This window comes from Pelodiscus sinensis, chromosome 5 (assembly GCF_049634645.1).
Source record: "Pelodiscus sinensis isolate JC-2024 chromosome 5, ASM4963464v1, whole genome shotgun sequence".
NCBI lineage: Eukaryota > Metazoa > Chordata > Testudines > Trionychidae > Pelodiscus > Pelodiscus sinensis.
The window spans coordinates 24,102,319-24,123,039 of NC_134715.1; the positions used below are offsets into that span (position 1 = coordinate 24,102,319).

The 20,721-nt window shown below is 42.6% G+C and overlaps 1 protein-coding gene across 4 annotated transcripts in view; it reads right to left on the minus strand.

Moving 5' to 3' along the window:
• Window positions 1-20,721, minus strand: part of PPP3CA (protein phosphatase 3 catalytic subunit alpha) — a 333,809-nt gene that overhangs the window by 189,593 nt on the left and 123,495 nt on the right. Inside the window, exon 1 of one of the 4 annotated variants that reach the window (XM_075929666.1) lies at window positions 11,052-11,075. The exons of the other annotated variants lie outside the window; for them this stretch is intronic. The gene's annotated coding sequence lies outside the window, so the exon portion shown is untranslated. Of the gene's footprint in view, window positions 1-11,051; window positions 11,076-20,721 lie in introns of those variants that run through there. 4 annotated transcript variants of the gene reach the window in all.

Sequence of the window (20,721 nt, forward strand, 5' to 3'; positions counted from 1 at the left end):
AGAAATTAATTCTGAAGGCCACGAGGGATGGAGAAAAGAGCTCCAAATGTCTTCCCCAATGCAAGAGAAAAGATACACAGGGGCACTGGCACTGAGGCTGTGTCTACATTGGCCCCTATTCCGTTATAGGGATGCAAATGTAGCACTTTGGAATAGGCAAATCCGCGGGGGATTTAAATATCCCCCATGGGATTTGCATTTTCATGGCTGCCGCTTTTTTCCAGCTTGTAGATAAGCCGGAGAAAAGCGCCAGTCTGGACGCGATCCTCCGGAAAATAAGCTCTTTTCCGGAGGATCTCTTATTCCTACTTGAAAGTATTCCTTTGAAAGTAGGGATAAGAGATCCTCCGGAAAAGAGCTTATTTTCCGGAGGATCGCGTCCAGACTGGCGCTTTTCTCCGGCTTATCTACAAGCCGGAAAAAAGCGGCAGCCATGAAAATGCAAATCCCACGGGGTATATTTAAATCCCCTGCAGATTTACCTGTTACAAAGTGCTACATTTGCATCCCTATTACGGAATAGGGGCCAATGTAGACGTAGCTAATATGTATAGTGGGAATACTGAAAACCATTTAACCAAACTGTAAAGCCTGTATTTAATCTGTATTTAATGGTAATCACTTCAAGCTGGGGGTTAAGTATGCAGGCTTCTCCAAGGAGAGAGGACTACCTTAACCCTCTCTTACTGCAACAGCTTGGGGCTGGATGAGAAGAACTTCTTTATGATTGACGCAGTGCAAGCAGGCACAGCCAGGGGAGAGAGAGCATGTCCCCTGGCTGAGGCAGGCCCAAGTTCGTCTGCCCCCTGTGCGCCCCAGACACAGTAAGGAATGCAGCAATCTGTGCACTTTCTCCTCACTCCCTGACAAAGGGAACAGCCAGCAACTTAAGCCTCTCTCCCCAATTCCCTCTAAAAAGTGCCAGAGGGTAGGAGGCTTGGAGCTGGAGATAAACAGGGGACAGGGGCAAACCCACAGCCAGCCTCTCACCTTCCTGATGATTCTGTCTTTTCTGTATGGTTTTATGAGGAGCACATCCCGTTTTTCTGGCACAATCAAACCCTTATCTTGGTTTAAGTTATGATAAGAGGAAACTGCCTACCTGATTTGGCAGTCCTAGCTCTTACCATTTAGGAGGAATTCTTGAACAAACAGAGATACACAGAGACACAAATTCTCTCAAATGTACAGTGTGTGTAAACAGACAGATATGCAAAACCAAAACATATTTTGGTCCTAAATTACCATGTCTTCAAATGTCTGCGTACCTATCCATTTGTGTATGTGCGTGCATTATTACATACATATTTATTTGCATTTCTAAAAAAAAATGTAAAATCAATTACACTGCTCTCATCTCCCGGGCTGTCCGTCATGCCAGGTACATTATCTATACAAGGCATTGCAGAGTACCACCCCCTCATTCCACTGTGGCAGCATAGGCTGGAAAACAAGTTAATAATTTGTTTAGTTCTCTGTTTAAGTACCAGCATCGCTAATGTCCTCAGTGCAGCTTTGGGAATACGGTTGTTAATTAACTGCTGCTGCAATGCCATAACAGGGAACACACAATTGTTCTTGGCTCAGGAGTACAACACATAAAATATGAGCTATTATTTTCCCCTTTCATTTCTTAATGTTTAAACAGAGGCTCTGAATCTTAGTTATATTTATGAGGGAGGGAAATCCAACCACATGTCTCATAAGGTTTTAAAATATGACATATGAAGGAGGGTACAAATAAGTAAAAGTTAAGGATTAAGTCAGTGGTAAAGTCCTTCCAAGTGAAATTTTGGGAGTGCCTGAAGGATCAGAGGTCTTGATATTACAGCACATGACTGCATAAGCCCCATCACCTCAGGAAACAAGATCAAATCCTTTTAAGGTCAACAGTGAGAATGAGTTAGGGTGGTATTTAGTAGGGTGATGAGATCATCAATCGATATGCGTCTCCAAAAACCACTTGCAATATGTTCTGATTAGCTGTCTCTCATCAGAATAAAAGTTTAGGACTAAAACTGCTAGTTGCCATTGGTAGAATGAATGCTTCTTTGTATTATGCCTGGCTCTACTCCAGAGGTTTTCAAGCTTCTCTACACCATGACCCAATTTTGACAACAAAAATTACTCCACAACCCCAGCAGGGGGACCAAAGCCGATGTCCCCTAAGCTCCAATACTTTGGGCAGGGAGCTCCAAACCCACAGGCTTTGGTGGCAGGTAGGGGCCCGGTAAGCTCAGGCCTGCTACCCAAGGCTACAGACCCCTTTGGCTTTACCCCAGGTGGTGGGCATCAGTCCTAGCCCTGTAACGCCAGCCCTGGGAACCCCATTAAAACAGGATCACAACACACAGTTTGAACGCCTCTGCTCTAGTCAATGCTTTTAGTGCTAAATTCATATAAGTCACTATTCAGAGCTGAATCTACTAACCCATGTAATGTCACTAGTAACTTCAAGATGAGTTTTTGTATTAAATTTGGTTTTGTTTACTTTCAAGGATGATAAAGCAAGGAGGAGAAACAATGGTGACACCCCACAACTGAGTAAAATACGTGTGTTCATACAACAAATGCAATGCGTCAGCTTCTATTTCCATTTGAAGAGCCACTGACTGTAAAATCTGGAAGAATTATATTACCCGGCTTGTTTGCATAAGTTTTTCATGCTCCTTCCCCATTATTCCTCAGAAAATAGAAAACAAGAAACTGTGCATGAACATTACACATGCAGCACATCCATGAACCATTTTCTTCCTTTGCTCAGGACACCACAGCTTCTGTTTTCTCAGCCAAGACTAATCTTTGGGGCTGGGTAAAGGCCATAATAAACAAACATGAGGTCAGTGGCCCAAATAAGCAAACAAGTTAAATTTATGTTTATCTTTTAATATCAATATAACACTGTGAAAACGCACTAATACAATTGAGGATTCGCGAATTAGTAAAGGGCTTACGATTGCTGCTAAATTCTACCTGACATTCAATTCAGCATTTTTTACCTAACTACATTCCTCTGAATTTCTCAAATGAGGCCCCCAGTTTACAATGTGATTATCCAAAAACCTCTTCTCCGAACCAGGAACATTCCTAACACGCAAGCTGAACTGCATCTTGGAGCAAACTTGGAAAACACTTTTGCTGCCTGAACTCACAACCAATGCTCATCCATCACCATCACAGCACTGTGCACAGGGTTAGCCATAGTATTTTGGAGAGGATGATTTGGAACATATGCCAAACTTAAAAGTGGATCCCATTTATTTTGAGTGAAATCGTTAGGTCCCTGCACTCCCAGCATTCTTCTTCAAAGCTCAGGTAATTTCTCCTTTCTACTAGGAATGGTCAGCAATTGAAAAACAGTTTTCATGACAATAGTATGAGATTTCCCCAACTCCTGAATTTTCATTCTGATGTACTTCCTGGTAACTAGTTTATATAAAAGTTTACTTTTCCTGGACTCTCATCGCAAGAACAGTTAGATTAATTTTTAAAATTAAAGATTTTTTTTACATTCCTACTGTAGTTAAGCTTCCCTCAAAAGCTGAGCAACAGCAGAAATGTCACTAAGACTGGAAGCTATGTGCTTTGTGAGATCTTTGAAGAGATCCACATGAGCTGCCCAGCATGTAAAAGCAAGTCAACCCCAGCTGCATGAGCTATTCTCTTTGGGAAGCAAAGGAATCATGGGATGCATTGGTGTCTGGTTTGCAAGGCAAAGGGAGATTGTCTACCCGCCCTGCCTCCAACTTGCTCTTGGGGTTGCTGGGGAATGGTTACTGTGGTTCAGGCAGGTTCCACGGCAGCAGAGAAGATGGAGCAGCAGGGAGCCTCCGCAGCAGCCTGCCCCTGAACCTGCATGGCACAGACACAAAGCTTGAATTACAGTCACATGGGCTCTCAGCCTGAAGCTCTCTCCAGCCACCTGCTCCAAGAGGAGAGGAAGCCCTGCTCTGCAGAGACCACCACACCCAGCTTGCTATGTCCCTGCTGCTGCTAGTTTGCCAGTTCAGCTCCTTCCCTGCTTGGCCCCTCACCCATCCACCTCCTCCCCCCCTTCCCTGCTCCTTGGCCCAGGCTGAGCAAAGTGGGCTTTCTCCTGGCTGCCCCCACTTCTCCTACCTTGCACTCTCCCTGCTCAGTTGGCTGCCAACTCCCCTCCCCTCCCCTTCCCTTCTTGTCCTCTCCCCACATGCTTCCTGTTTTCTGCACCCTGCACTGGAGTTCACTGGGGGGGGGGGGGGGAAGAATAAAGGAAAGGGGATGGGGGGGGGAGGCATTGGGAAAGGAATGGGCAATGAGGGGAGGGGGACGGAGAGGAAAAGGGGATGAGCCTCTCAGCATCAGCCAGGACTCCCTACTTAAGGAGGCCCATCTAACCCTCACCCTGACAAGCCCTGCTCCCCTAAACCTGGACTCATCCAACAAGCTCCCCGGCACTCAGGCCCCCACCCCACTGAGCCCCAGCAAGCTGCACCTGGATCCCCTAACCTATGACATCCCCAGCACCTGCCCAGCCACACCTGGTACGCCTGGCACTGTGTCACGGTCAGGTGCAGCCTCAAAGTACTGAGGGAAGCTGGGGTTTCAGGATGGTCTCCCCACCTCAATGCAACCAGTGGCCTGTACTCCCCTCTGCTAGAATTGTGAAGCCCTGGGGTTTTCTTAATGGCTTTCCTGTCAGACTTCTAATATAACATAAGACCCATCATTTAAAGCAGGGGTGGGGAACTTAAGTCCCAGGAGCCAGATGTGACTCCTGGCTTGTCTGGATACAGCCCCCAAGGCTCAGCATCTACTGGAGCATACAAAATCTAGTAGCGTGAGCTTCCTCCCTCCCTTCTCCCTCCCAGCTTTGGTGTGAGAGAGGAACATGGGAAGTGTCTTTGTGTCTCTCAGTCGGAGACCATGTCAGTGAGGATTTTTTTGGGTTTGTTTTGTTCTCACTAGTGTGCAGCACCCAACTAATATTTCTGTGGGTCAGTGGCCTCCAACCCAAAAAAGGTCCCCATTCCAGATTTAAGGCTTGTTCTCAAAGGGAGTTTTTCCACTGATTTTTTTTAAAGCAGCAGATGAACTTAATTATCCTGTGCCTTAGTTTCTCCATCTGAAAAAAAGGGATAATATTTGCCTGCCCCACAGGAGTTTATGTAAATTCATTTGTTTTAATGTCATCAGATGGAAAGTGCTGAGAAGTGCAATTCTGCAAACTTTTTTTTTTTTTTAAGTTTCAAAATCTTTCTTCATTATTCATGCAGTAGCCATTACTCCTGGATTACAGAAGAATTTCAATATCGACTGACTGGGATGACCTCCTCCCATTGAGTGAGGCTGAAGCAATGTGCCAGAAGAGGCAGGGGAAGCATAAGAACATAACATAAGAACATAAGAATGGCCATATTGGGTCAGACCAAAGGTCCATGTAGCCCAGTAGCCTGACTGCCGACAGTGGCCAGCACTAGATGCCCCAGAGGAGGTGGACCAAAGACAATGATCAAGCGATTTGTCTCCTGTCATCCTTCTCCAGCCTCTGACAAACAGAGACCAGGGACACCATTCCTATCCCCTGGCTTATAGCCTTTTATGGACCTAACTGCCATGAAATTATCTAGCTTATGGTCCTAGCCTTCACAGCCTCCTCTGGCAAGGAGTTCCACAGGTTGATTATGTGCTGTGTGAAGAACTTTCTTTTATTAGTTTAAAACCTGCTACCCATTAATTCCATTTGGTGTCCTCTAGTTCTTCTATTATGGGAACTAATAAATAACTTCTTTATTCACCTTCTCCACACTACTCATGATTTTATATACCTCTATCATATCCCCCCTTAGTCACAGCGAGCAGGGCTCCACGAAGCCTCCCCCCATCATCACTTTTCAAAGGGCTAATTAAAGATGCACGTAGGCCAGCCTTATGCTGTGTGTGCGCGCATAGGGAAGGCTGGATCACTTGTGGTAGCAAGTACCTTGTGCTGGCCTGCTAAATGGGATTGGATCTCCCTCCACCTGGGCCAGAAGAGCCCTTCAGAGCTTTCCCACAGGTAAGCAGTGGCATGAACAGAGACCAAAAAAAAAAAAAAAAAAAAAAAAGAAACCAACACACCACACACACACACCCTTCTGTGATGGGCAGTGCAGTGGGAGCCTTGGTTGGGAAGAGCAGTGTGGTGGGAGCCTTGGAAGAGATTGGTAGGATAGGTCTCAACTCTATTCAGTCTCGACTATTTTTCCGTGGTTGGGAGTTTGTTTGCCTGGTGAGAACAGGGCTGGGGATTAAGTTCCTTCACCCATGGGGATAACTGTGTCTGCCAGTCAGACATGTAAAGCTGTCACCACCATGTTGCCTCAGTGCGACATTTTATCTTCTTGGTTCTGTGAGCTGAATGGGTTAAAGCAGCAGGCAGCCTGGGTATTTTATTGGCAAGTCCTGCGCCAATTCTTATTCATTATCTGAGATGCTTACTGCTGTTGAAACAACATCGGAAGCCCTCAACTTGTGTAAAGAAGTGAAAATAAAGTGGCAACTTTTGCAGTCTGATTCTAGTCATTTTCTTCCTATCAGGGGGCAAATACCAGCTGAGAGCGAGGCCTGGCACCTTGACTGATTGTGTGAAGAATCAAACAAGAACTCAGGTTTTTTCAATTAGTTTTAACAGGTGCTTGGCATTCTGTGTTCCCCAGGATCAATGAGAGGCGTTTGCAAGCCGCCTGCATGTCAGCTATAAGGGTATATAATAAAACCTCTCACTGACATTTCTTATTCCCAAATGTTTTATTCTCTGTGGCTGTGTCTACATTGGCACCCCTTTCCGGAAAAGGGATGCTAATGTAGACTTTGGAATAGGCAAATCCGCGGGGGATTTAAATATCCCCCGCAGCATTTGCATTAACATGGCTGCCGCTTTTTTCCGGCTTGGGGAAAAGCCGGAGAAAAGCGCCAGTCTAGACGTTATTCTCCGGAAAATAAAGCCTTTTCTGGAGGATTTCTTATTCCTATTTTCAAGAATAAGAAATCCTCCGGAAAAGGCTTTATTTTCCGGAGAATAACGTCTAGACTGGCGCTTTTCTCCGGCTTTTCCCCAAGCCAGAAAAAAGCGACAGCCATGTTAATGCAAATGCCGCGGGGGATATTTAAATACCCCACGGATTTGCCTATTCCAACGTGCTACATTAGCATCCCTTTTCCGGAAGGGATGCCAGTGTAGACGTAGCCTGCATGTCTGGCACATGGTACAACACATGCTCCATTTTGTTGAGAAAGAAACTGCAGAAAAGTGGAGGGCTTTTTAAAAAACAATTTGCTTAGGTTCAGGGATTTGCCTGGAAAAGGGAAAAGCATGCAGCGAGTAGGAACAGGATGCCCAGGGAAGAGAGGAGGGAGACCGTGGGAAGGTGGCAGAGCCTGGGCTCAAAATCTATTGCCTCTCCAAGAGGAAGCTTCACCAACTGCCCATATTGGGATGGCTTTGGGGGATATTCCAGCTTACACACCACATTTCTTATGCATATTTGCACATGGCAGTGTATCCAGTCTTACAAAGTAGCCTTGAATCTATAAACACAGAGAACAAACTAACTAAACATGTTTTTAAGTCTTTGTTTATAGAAGACACAGCATACAGTTTCTGTGACTCAGCACTAAGTGCTCAGAAAGAAGTTTTTTAATCATGAGACTAATTAGAAAAGCTGTTCCAGCTGCAGGTGATTAATGATTAATTAGTGAAAACACTAGTGCCTGAACACACTTAGCACAAACATCCCCTTCCATTATCAGGATCTAAATACTGTGTGTATGCATGCACATGTCTGCATACGTCCCAGGCATAAAGATTTTTAATAGCTGTTTGTTAACATATGTAATGATTCAAATCACCAACAGAGGGCGGGAGCAGTAACTACAACATATATAGAAGAGCCATGTAATTTCAGCTAAATCAGTTTGAGCTGTGGTTCTCAAACTTTTTAGCCCGTGGCCCACCTGGCTCAATGCAAACCATTCTGTAGACCACCAGTTGCTAATGGAAACTCAACATTAATTACATAATTATGCCTGAGCCACTTGCATATTTACTCTGTATTTTATGAACCCCCCAGGCCCTGGGGTGGTGACAAAAATGAGAAATTCAGCGTACAGAACAGGGCTGCCAGCGAGTGGGATAGGGATGAGTGTGCAGAATCTGGGCAGGAGGTGCAGTGTAGGAGGAGATGATGGTATGAGGTTTGCATGGTAAGTAGGGTGCAAGATCAGGCTGGAAGCAGGGTGTCTGGTGGGAGGGGAGGGGCAAGAGCAAGGGAAGGTGCCGTGTGTGGATAGGAGGGAGGGTATAGGAGCAAGGGCTGGGGAAGGGTCTCTGGCCAGTGGGGAGGGTGCAAGAGCAAGGCAAGGTATAGGAGCAGGCTGGTAGTGCAGGGTCTCGACAGGAAGGAGCAGTGCATGAGGGGCTGAGAGTACAGGCTCTGGGTATGAGAAGAAAGGGGGCACTTATTTGCTTTTGTGCCTTTTACAACTCCCAGGCACAGTGCCCCAAGCACGGCCTCCCACTGCTTCCATTGGCTGGATTCTGGCAAATGGGAGTAGTGGGGAACGTGTCCAGGCAACACTGTTTCCCCAGCCAGGGGAGAGGGAGTGGCAATGTGCAGAGCAGCTTCTGGCTCAGTTTCTTTCCTGTGTGTCAGATCCGGCAGGGAGGCTTGGGGCTTTCTTCCTCCTCCCCAGCAGGGAGGTGCGCTGGCACTCCAACCTCGGGGGCGGAGGGGCGGGGAGCAGGCAGGAGCATCAGCACGGAGAGGAAGACGGAAGGCATGGCTGAGTTTGAACCACAGACTACCTGCAAGTCAGCTGTGGACCACTAGCGGTCTGCGGCTAGTGGTCCACAGCTACTTAGAGTAATCCCTCTAAGTCCATGGTCCCCAACACGGTGCATTTCTCTGCGCCCGCCAAGTGGTCCCCAACACGGTGCATTTCTCTGCGCCCGCCAAGTGCTCAGGGCTGGCCTGGCCCCGAGCACGTGGCGCATGTGTGGTGCCGGAGCCGGCCCCGGGCGCGTGGCGCACAGTGAGCGCCACCCCGGGGGTGCCGCAGATTGACCCCCCCACGGCGCATGGGGGGGGGAGAGAGAGCGCCGGCCCCGGGCGCGCGGCGCTTGGGGAAGGGGGGTATGGGGACAGAGCGCCAGCGCCGGCCCCGGGAATGCGGCTATGGGGGGGGCACCCCCCGGCGGGCGAACGGCCACGCCCCCTGGCGCCAGGCAACCCCAAATGGTTGGGGACCACTGCTCTAAGTGAACACGTATAAATACATTTCAGGTTCCTTACACCTTGCTGTAAACATGTGTCTATTTTGTTTTCACTTGTAGCAAGAACTGAAAAAAACCCCACAACTTTAAAAAATTGTGGGTTTTTTGAACAAAGATAAAGGACCTATTCTGATATAGACAGCCCACAGAGTAGGAAGGAGTATGTGAGTTGCAAAAGCATGTGGAAACTTCTGAGAAGTGTCCTTATAAAATGTACTTAAAAGGGGGGTTTTACAACTCTGCTTTCACTGTTTCCTGAAACCTCTTCTTCTACTGGTGAGGAAACGTCATGCTTTGGATGACTTGGTAAAGTAATATCTTTTATAATGGAGATTTCCTATCTCATAGAACTGGAAGGGACCTTGAAAGGTCATCAAGTCCAGTCCCCTGCCTTCATAGCAGGACCAAGTACCATCCCTCGCAACCCTGGGTTTAGCAGGCCAATGCTCAAATCACTGAGCTATCTCTCCCCCCTAATCACCAAATGCTTTCCTTTGTCCTAGGAGATTTTGACATTTGCCAAGTGGAAGCAAAGAGAAACAGTATCATGTGACCAGCCAGTGTTCTTCAGCCCAGGAACATCTGGAATACATCTAACCTAGACAAATTAGATGCAATAGACAATACAGGGAAGAGAATGTTATGAGCATAAACTGACATTGAAAATTCAGGGCAGAATGGTGCAAGCCATGGTCCCCAGTTTATACCATAATAATATAGCATATACAGTATACCATATAAGGCGGCTTAAAGGACAGGATTGCAGCATAGGGTTTAGCGGCACAAATCTCATTAATATGAGCGAATATTGCACAGCAAAAGCCTTACACACACACACACACACACACACACAACATTAATTTTCCACTTCCAAGTGAAATGTGTGTCTATGACATTGCAGCATACCAGAAACAGTCACTACCATCATTGAATATGTTCTTAGCATTCTGCCTTAGTAACTGCTCATTTCTTTTTGTTAGGTATTCAAAAGACCCATTGTTAAGAAACAACATTCAGAACTTAATAATAAAAGTGTTGTCAGTACAACATACACTCCACATAGACAACCAGATCAAATTGTCAACACTGCCAGTGGCATCCTCCAGAGAACAGAAAAGGCACACACCAGGGGACAGTCTTGCATTTAATTGCCTAGAGTCCCTGACTTGTGCTCTCAACTCTCCTGTAACTGGTTTCTCTTGTGAGTATTAGATAAACTACCAAAGCAAACAAATAAATGAGATGAGCATTGCTTAATTTCAGTTGCTCCAAGTCGAGATGGTATAGAAATTAGCCAGAGGAAATTTTAATCCTTTGCAAATGGATTAGTTGTTCCTTAAACAAAAGTTCTATGCTACAGTAATAACAGAGTAAGCTTTCCATAGGAAAACTACTATTTTTCCTGAATTTGAGTTCCTTGTAATTTAATTCCTTCTGTAATAAAACTATGAAAATTTACATTTTGATGTAAACTACCGCAACCATTTCACTTTTAAAAAAATGTATTTTTTTATATTTTTAGGGATAACGTATAATTATGTCATTTATCCTTTGATATTAGCCTACTATTTTTGAAGTTCATAAGGAACATCATTATCAAGGATAATATTACAATAGCATCTTGAGGACACAGCTGAGATGTGCCTGAACAGGCCCACTGCAGTATTGGGGCCTAACTGACTTATCCAAAGTCAAACACAATCTGTGACCAAGCCAAGATATGAACACATGCTCTTCAGAAGCATGGCATCTTACTTACCCGCAAGACCAGTCTTCCTAATTTTTACTGCTTATCTCCTGTTATGTGTATACAGTGTAGCTGTAACAATGCCAAATAAAATAATTAATCATATTTTCTTTAACAAACTAACTAGCTCACAAGAGGTTAGTATATATGAAAGAATGATGCACAAATTGTTCATTACAATCCCACATAATTTATTCTCCTTTCACCCACTCATGCGGCATGCTCCTGTACTGAATGGTAAAGAGCTATTAAATAATCACTTCCTAAAATAAGTGTTACAAATAAAAGTAGGTAAAGGAACAGTGACAGTAAATAAACACCAATCAAATGGTTTTAATACAATTTTAGATTTTAGTAACCATGCCAGTGGTTTTCACTTCAGTAGCAAATTCTTAAAAGCTATATAATGGTCTTAAATAGTGACCATTATTTTGGGGGCGGGGAGGGAGGACCAAATCCACACACAAGATCTTTTTGAAACTGTAGCAAAGTACAAATCCTGAAATCCCTTCCCAGACTTATTCCTTTGTTTAGGCTTGCACACATGTATGCAAAGATGTGCGCACTCACCACGGTCACTAGCAGAATCAAGACTTTAGATCAGATTACCATTTATCCATGAACTTTACAGAGAAAGGGTTGTTCCAATTGTTTGTTTTGCTTTTTACAATATTTATACTATATATAGAAGATACAAGAGCCAAAATGAATCACTTTTCTCCTATGGAGGCAAAGGAAAATGGCAGAGAAAGATATTTTTTTCTTCTTAACAGGCGAGAGATCTTTCATTTCTCCTGACTCAGGAGGTAGCACAGCAAACTTAGCTCAAGAAATGTGGATCACATCTCTGCTTTACAATACTCTGCAAGACAAAGTCTAAATGGCAGCATTTCAGTTTTACCATAACCCTTTCCTGAATGTATTGCTGGTGCAAAGATCTCAAAAAAGCCTAAAAAGAAGCCAGTTACTAGTACTTTCACACTAGATTAAAAAGAAAGACAGACAAGAAAGACAGACCATGTTATGATAACAAATCTCTGGTTTTAAGTTCTATTTATTCTTTAGATTTACATTTTCCAGCAACTCTCCACATATATTGAAAGGTCTTTGGAGCAAGGACTAAGGGCTACCTTTTCAACAGGAAGTGTCTCTGTTTGGGCATCCAAAACAGCTATCTTTCAAGGGCTTGATTTTCAGAAGGTAGACACACACTACTTCTGAAAATGAAGTGGCTGGCTCCATGTTGACCATCCAAATAGAGGCACCTATCTGCTCACCTGTGAAAATTTCAGTCTCTCATGTCTTTCAGCTTGGTTCAATATCTGCATATTTTGGACATTACTGTGATACTACTAAGCTCTGTGCAAAACACAAAATGTTCAATCCACACTTTGAGAGTTCTGTATTTTTCCATAATACTGTATGTGATTATGGCTACAATCCAAAAGATCAACCCTTTAAGTAACAAAATATTATCATTAAGCATACTAATTCTGGTTTTGGTTTTTGTTACATCTGTATCTACAGATGCAAGCTTTTCAACCTGTATGAATATCATAACAATACCAAGGACAGAGAGATGAGCTTCTATAGTGCAAGAACATTGTGAAACAATAATTGTGGACTTGTTTTGTCTACCAATTTACAATGATATAGTAAGCCAAAAATGAGTCATTTTCGTCAATGGCCACTCAGAAGCAGTACAGTAAAACTTCACGTTACAGCAGACAGACACAGTTTGTGGTCCTAGAGCTGCAAAAAAAAAAAAAAAAAAAAAAAAAAAAAAAAAAACACACGGAGCTGGAATGAAGTGGACAGTTCAAAATATAAATAATACTTCGAGAACATGAAATTGTGACACAATTTGATAAGTATACACATATACTAACATGTGCATACGTAGGTGCACTTACTCAAAGCAAAATGAAGCCAAAGTGACTTTTTAATGGGCAAATCAGCCATAATGTCTATATGGATCATTTACTCTGGGACACAGTGGAGAGCTGATCTGTAAAAAGGCAACATCATTACAACTACAAAGTACAACATAGATCAACATTCCATACAGCTGAAAAGTCACAGCCAAGAACATTTTAGAGACTATATTAAAAGACTATTTCATGACCCCCTACCCTCCACCATTCCTCATCACTGTCCCTTGCCTTGTGATTTCAAGAGAAACCCTCGGTGTGTCTAGATCAGTGTTTTCCAATTGGTACTCCATGGAACCCCGGGGTTCCGCGAAGTGAAAGTAAGGGTTCCATGAGAACTCGGCACTCCCCCCACTCCCTCTTAAAGAGATAGAGCCTTTTTGCCACCAGGTGCAGAGGATCTTCCTCCTCCCCCGCCCCCCCCCCAACAAATTTTACCCTGGCAACCCTAGGGGTTCCTTGAAATTCTTTCAAGATGAAAAGGGTTCCATGGCCAAATAAAATTGGGAAACATTGGTCTAGACCACTGAGTTTTTTCGAAAAAAGTGGCCTTTTTTGAAAAAACTTTACCTGTATCTAGACTACCATTGCATTCTTTCAAAATTAAATCAAAAGAATGCAGAGGGTTTTTTTCAAAATTGGTAAACCTGCTTTTACCAAGAAGAATGCCTTTTTTCGAAAGTTCTTTAAAAAAAGCCATTCTTGAACGCAAATAGGGTTTTTTCGAAACAGAGCATCCAAACTGCCTGGGTGCTCTCTTTCAAAAAAGTGGATTGCTTTTTCGAAACCCGTGTGGCGGTCCAGATGATCTCTTTCGAAAGAGGCTTTTTCAAAAGAGCTCTTTCGAAAAAGCTTCTTTTCAAAAAGGTTTGTAGTCTAAACATATCCTCGGAGCCTCATGTCTCCAAATGGCATAGGCTGTTTGGAAGGAGAAAGCCTCCTTAAGATATTACCTGTGATTTGCCTACTTACCAAAGGAAGAAAATTTATCCTACCAGATAAAGTAAAACACTTAAAATATGGGAAAACTGGAAAACACTGAAAAGGCAGACTAGGTTTTTGGTATGATAGTAACTGAAAAGCAAAATAGGGTATGAATATGCTTGAATCCCTATTTAAAAAAAGCCGTGAAAGCCTGTTTTTTCCCTCAACCTGAGGAAAACGGTTCATGTGGCAGCTGAAAACTGAGGAGTAAAACTAGCCTCAGTATTGGAGGTGACATAGAATATGACTTAACTTGTTTTGTCAAAATACATGTTAGAACTTTGTATGCCCACTGCATTAAAAGTAGCTTTCTAGTTTAGCACTATCACTAGTTCCTATGGTAATGCCCATTTTAAGTATAGGAAACATCAGTGACTTGGTTATATGTTTTGACAGATACAATACAACTTAATTAATGCCATTTAGCATTAATTATGCACACATGCTATTTCAGTCATTTCACAGAAGGATTTTGAAACATGAAGTTATAGAAGACAAAGTTTTCATTTGGTCCAGGCATTCCAAAGAACTGAATGAAAGACCTCGGCAAATTTTGCAGACAGCAAGAGAACACAGACTTTTATATTCAGTATAGATAACTTCTGTTGAGCCAAATTCTGACTAGAGCAAAGATGGGTTAATTGCGGATGCACATGAAATAAGAAAAGATTTTAAAAGCTAAAATACTCACAATGTAAAATGGATTTGCAACATAAAATGGAGAATAAACTATTTTACAGGGGTAATAACTAAGAAAATTAATTCCAAAAATCTATGTATACACGCTTAAGAGTATCTGAGCATTAAAACGCTGACCATTCATCCACCTATTTTTGAATATTAAAGATCAATTAAAATCAGTTCCACTTTCTGCAGGTGCATCGTCTTAACAACAAGGTGAATTCTCTTATGCAGGAAGGATGGGCAATAAGTTTTGCGAAGGAACCCTAAATAAGGCATGAAGAAATTGCTTAAATTGAAGAGAAGACACTAATTGGGTTTCATATCTTAGTACCACCAGCATAGATAAACTAAAAGAAGAAACAGATGTTAATGAACAGACAAACAACAGCTTCTTTTCCCATAACACCTGTATTGTACAAATTTAAGTAAATTTCATACCTACAGATACCATTGAAAGAAGATAAAGAGGTATACATACTACTCTGAGAAGCACACAAAACTACCATCTAAAACGTCAATAAGGCAATCAGTGTTCCTGAGAACAAGCAATAACAGCTGGAAGCCACAAAAAGTCATTACCCATGGAAATAGGAAGGCAGAAATGTTGGAAAAATGGTACACAGTAACTTAAATACTTGGGGAATCCAGGTTGCTCTTGATACAGGTGATACATAGAAAAGATCGATTTCTTAAGGAATAGCTAGGTCTAGAAAGAATTCTGATCAACATCAGAAGAATCATTATTGATGCTAACATTGCAGAGGTTAACCAATTGTAGAATAATTTCACACTATCATCATGAAAGTCACCACAGCCATATTGCACATAGCGAAGCTGCATTAGCAGCAACCTGGGATGAATTTTGTTAGCAAATTCGAGGAAGTCATCCAGACAGATAGGGCTGAAAAAAAGAGATATAACTTACTAATTGAACTTGAAAAAACATTCTAAAAAATCTGTTCTATAGTTATGTCATTCCAACCCATTATGACCAAAGAAGAATTAAAGTATTTAAAAAACAAAAATGAATAGACAGGTCACGTTAGTATGTGCGTGGCTATGATAGTTAAACTGTTCAACATTCCCCACGTAAAGATGTTTTCAGGCATTGGGGCATTTTCATTCTTAACTGCACAACCCTATCAAACATTCCAGATCATGTCAGCTTTTTTAATATGCAGAAAAGGCATACGACAGACTGTCCACCATTTACATGCACTCTTTACACAGTAAGCAAGCTGAAATGATGGGAACAAGAACAGCCACTTTGCTCCCACTTCTTTGGAGACTCTTTTCCACCCAGCAACTGTGGGTGAAGTGAATGGAGATCAAATTTCTGACTGTGTCATATTTACTAGTGCTAATTAGAACCCTTTATAGTTCAAGTAGGTCAGGGAAAGGTCACCCACACTGCTCAGGTTAAGGCACTTCATTCTATACTTGAAAGACCCACCCTGAGCCTGTCTTGAGCATGCACTAGCAATCATGGTGTAAGATACAGATAATTCAGAGGGACTAAGATGTGAGGAATCTAACTTTATGCCCTTCGTAGGATTTGACAGAGCAAGAGGCTAGTTCAGCAACTCACTAGAGCACACAACTCCAAGGGGAGGAAACTAGAGTACTGTACTTGACTTCCACAGTTTATTAAAGCAGCATACTAACCGTTCATTGTGCCCCATGCCACTTTGTTACTTCTCGGTCACAGAAATAATTTCTTGACCAGATAGTCTCCCCACCACACATCACGTGTATCAACACTAGAAGCCTTTTCCTAAGCAGATTATTAACACAGACAATAAAGACACCAATAGTCACCATTAATTTGGGACACCCTGCACAGAACTTCTTACCTGTTAATTCTGTGAAAGTATTTGGCTCAGGTATGTAAAAATTTTTAGAGCCTTCATACCTGAATTCTTTGCATAATTCTTGCCACTGTAATTACTCAACTTCTGCCCTATTGGATACCATGGGCAAGGTCACCATTACATTGCAGTCTTATTCCTCCCTGCTACCTTTTCTGACAGTAGGGAATTCTACATCATTCTGATCAATTCCACATTTACATTTAATAATTTTTAAAAAGTAACTCCAAGTTTGAAACTATGGATAAGAATACCATGTGCTTACTAGTGGTATATAGTATTACTAATAAGCACATCCATTAACACTTTGTGTGGTATGCTCACAGAGAAGTTCTAAAAGGTGTACCCCGATTTGTTTTTCCATTTTCTTTAGTCTGTGCTGCACACTCTTCTCCACACCATCAAGCTCATTCCACATTCACCATATAACAAAGTTGGTTACTGCATGTTGTCAGAGACGCCAGTTTACCTCCTCTTGCATTCAATAGAGATGGACATTTTTCTATCTGGGGTTTCGTAGTCATCTCTAAAGAGGTCATCATTGTACACCAAGTGTGTAGCTAGCAGAAAGTATCATGTAGAGTAAAAAGGTTGGTCTGCCTGCCCATCTTCATTTTCCCTTGGTATCTAAGTACATTATATGGAACGCAAGTTGAAATATACTTTGTTATTTTGAGGCAGCAAGGGTAGGAGCATTTCCATAACCGATCTACTATTTCTGGAAGCTGGTGTTTGCTCCACTCCCACTGCCAATGTAACAGCCACATAGCCAAGATTCATGTAACTATTTCCATCCAAATTCTGATAGCAAATGATTCTTTACCTCAGAATGAACTGAAGTTTGTTGAGTATTACACTGTTAAAATAAATTAATTCTCTACAATATTAAAGATAAAAGGAAATGAAAATATAATTGTGTGGTATAAGTTTGGGATGGCTCCATTACCCTTGAAGAGAGAAGCCAAAAATAACTTCTGTCATATTAGGTCAATAAAACCTTTATATCACACTATTACGTGTTTCCTATGTACCCCACATACAAAAACAAATTCTGATAGTGTTTTTTTTTTAATCCTGAAACCTATATCTCCTTTTAAACACATATACATACCTACACACGTTAATATTTTATTTTACTATGAAAAAGATAAAGCTGTTCATCCAAGCTGTTCTGGCTCCTTTTACTATAATTAAAACCTAAGTAAGTATAAATTTAGTAAAACACCCTTCACTAAAAATAATGACTCTCAGACATGAATTTCTTCCTAACCTCAACTCACAGCTCCTTATCCATCCCTACGCCAACACCCAGAGCCTTGCACTGTTCCTGTAACATAAAAAAAATTGAAGATATGTTTTCCAAAATATGTATATATAGATACACACACAACCCAAAGGAAAACGATAGATTGAAAACAGTTATTTAAAAAAAACCTGTTCTTTAAGAAGATTACATTGTAAGCAACAAAAATTTTGAAATTTCAAAGTCCAGATTTTTCTAGAGGATTTTAATCTGAAATATAAAATGGTATGGTCTATGACTGTTCTTTTTCAATGGCTGCCCCAAAGTATCCTTCTCCCCGCCCCCAACTTAGTATAATACACACAAATCTGAAATGACTTGCAAAATACAAAGCAATTTGACCTATGTGACAAAGGCCATTTGTTTCTCCTCCTCACATACAAGACCCTCAAGATTATGCATAAATGTCTTTGACCTTTATTATCATGCGAACTAGACTGGAGTATAGAATAACAAAACTACAAAGAAAAATACAGGAGGGAAATAAACTTTACAGGAGTCCCTTCCAGTGAGGACTAATGCCCGTACATTTAGACCTGGAAAATCTGATTGGAGCTTCCTGGTCTCATCACCAAAGTTTGTTTTCCTACTTTGTGCGTCACACCCAACTTTTTCCAAAAGCCTCCAAATGCATGCCGTCAAGCTTTGTTGTTATTCACTTTTGGAACAGAGAACAATAATTATACACTGTTTAAATTCTTTTACAGGAACAATTCATTTGGAGAAAATAAAGTCATGAAAAAAATTATTATAACAATGGAAAATACCACAGCTTTTCCAATGCCTAGATAAGGAGTGCACATGCACTAAAACATTTTAGTGAAGGATAAATTATCCTGTATTACTGGCCTTAACTGTTACCCGTTCACAACATTTGGAAACTGATTAAAATTTAGGTTAAAATACACTTTATTTACATCGATTTAAACATATGTAATCCAGACTCTTCGTGATTTAAAGAATTAAGCTCTGGAACCATTTATTTGTAGGTCACTGGTTCAAACCCAAAGTTGGTTGCTAATGTTATCCTGCTTTGGCCTGCATTGTTATTTGGCAACCTACATGAACTGAGGAGTTGTTCTCATTCCAGTTCGCTTTTGAAAACAAGCACATTTAGACAGTTTATACAATAGGATCCATGTCTGATATGTTAGTACAGCACCACTCACTAGATGTTGGTTAGAAACCTCTGAGGACTCCTGAAATGCAGCCACTACAACAAAACCAGTCACCACTGGAGAGAGTCTCAAAGAAGTGCACTTTTTCGTAAGTCCTTGACTACCTTTTCCCCTTCAAAACTGGTCCCTTTAGAATAGGGATATAGCATGGGAAACCTCACTGGTACAGCAAAATATACAAACGTGATTGAAACATGCTAAATCAGTCATTTTGTGGAAAGAGACGAAGCTCAACTAAACTAAACATCTAAAGCAAGGACACTTTTTCCCCTCCCATAGTTTGGATATAGATTTTATTCGTGTTAATGATAACGGCAAAATAAACATTTTCAGTGTATATATCACCACACTTTAAACCTTAATTCTGTACTCCCCCCATCATTGAATTTTTCCAGCTTAGTGAGTACAAATTGCTTCATCCCTAATAAGATTCTAGAACAGGGCTGGGCAAAATATGGTCCACATGGTGGACCTGGCCTGCAGGAGCCTTAGCCAACTCCCTGCCTGCACTATCCCCACTTGGTACTCAAAAAAGCTGCCTGCACATGGCTACAGGGCCATATGTGCATCTCTGAATTCTGAGAGCCTGAGTGAGGGGAAAGAGGCTTCTCATGGTGTCCCACTGCCAGCAGCTCCTGTTGGGCAGTTTCCAGCCAATAGCAACTGCCTGTTTGCAGGACAGGCATCATATGAAGTACTCCTCCCCCAGCCTCAGTGTTCAGAGCAGCTGCTCTGAGCATGTACAGGGGCGTGGAAGGCAGGGACCCTAGCTACAGATCTTAAGGACTAGTCAACTATCCAATAAGCAAATGCTTATCAGATAGTCAACTAGTCGATTCCCACCCGCTTGCGGCCTCTATCAGATAGAGGAGAAGCGGTACTTCAAAGCAGCAGTGTCGCACAGCTGAGCCTGGGATCAGCTGTGTGGTGCTGCTGCTTTGAAACCCCAAGGCAGTGTGGACTCCCCAGATAACCCTGGAGAACCTGGAGAAAATGCTGCATGGAGTCCTCCACTGACCCGAGGCTCCATGGCTTTGAAATACACAAGAGCCCCCGCTGGGGACTCTTGTACATTTCAGAGCAGGCACCCCTGGAGTTCCACATTCCTCCCCTCTGAAATGTACAAGAGCCATAGTGGGAGGAATATGGAAGTGCCTATGGACTAGTCGATTAATTCCACCGACTACTCAACTAGTCAGTTAACCACAATTTAACATCCTTAGCCCTAGCCAAGGGACCTGCTCGGCTGCTGGCGGAGAGCTGCCCAGGTAAGCATCTACCAGCCAGAGCCTGCCTCTGGCACCTCAACCCGTCCCTCCCCCTTACTCCACATAACCCAAATGTTCTGCACTCCTGCTTCAGTCCCCATTTACCTTTCCAGACCACACATCTCCTCATGCATTCCTGCTGCAGGCTACAGCCTCCTTACCCCTTCCTCCTGCTTCAATACTCCCAGGCCAGAATCCTCTCCTGCATCCATTCCCTCTCCCAGACTCTGAACCCAATCTCCTGTCCCAGGTCACAACCCAAACCCCTGCACCCATATCCCAGGTCACAATCTGCTCCCAAATCCTGTACACTGTTCTCCACTCCAGTCTGGCACCCCAATCCCTGCCCCAAGTCACAACCCCTCCTTTATCCAAGCTCCCTTCTGCACCCAGCCTCCATCCCAGACTACACACCTCCTCTATTAATGTAATGAAAGAGTGTGGCCCTTGACCACTTACCAAATTC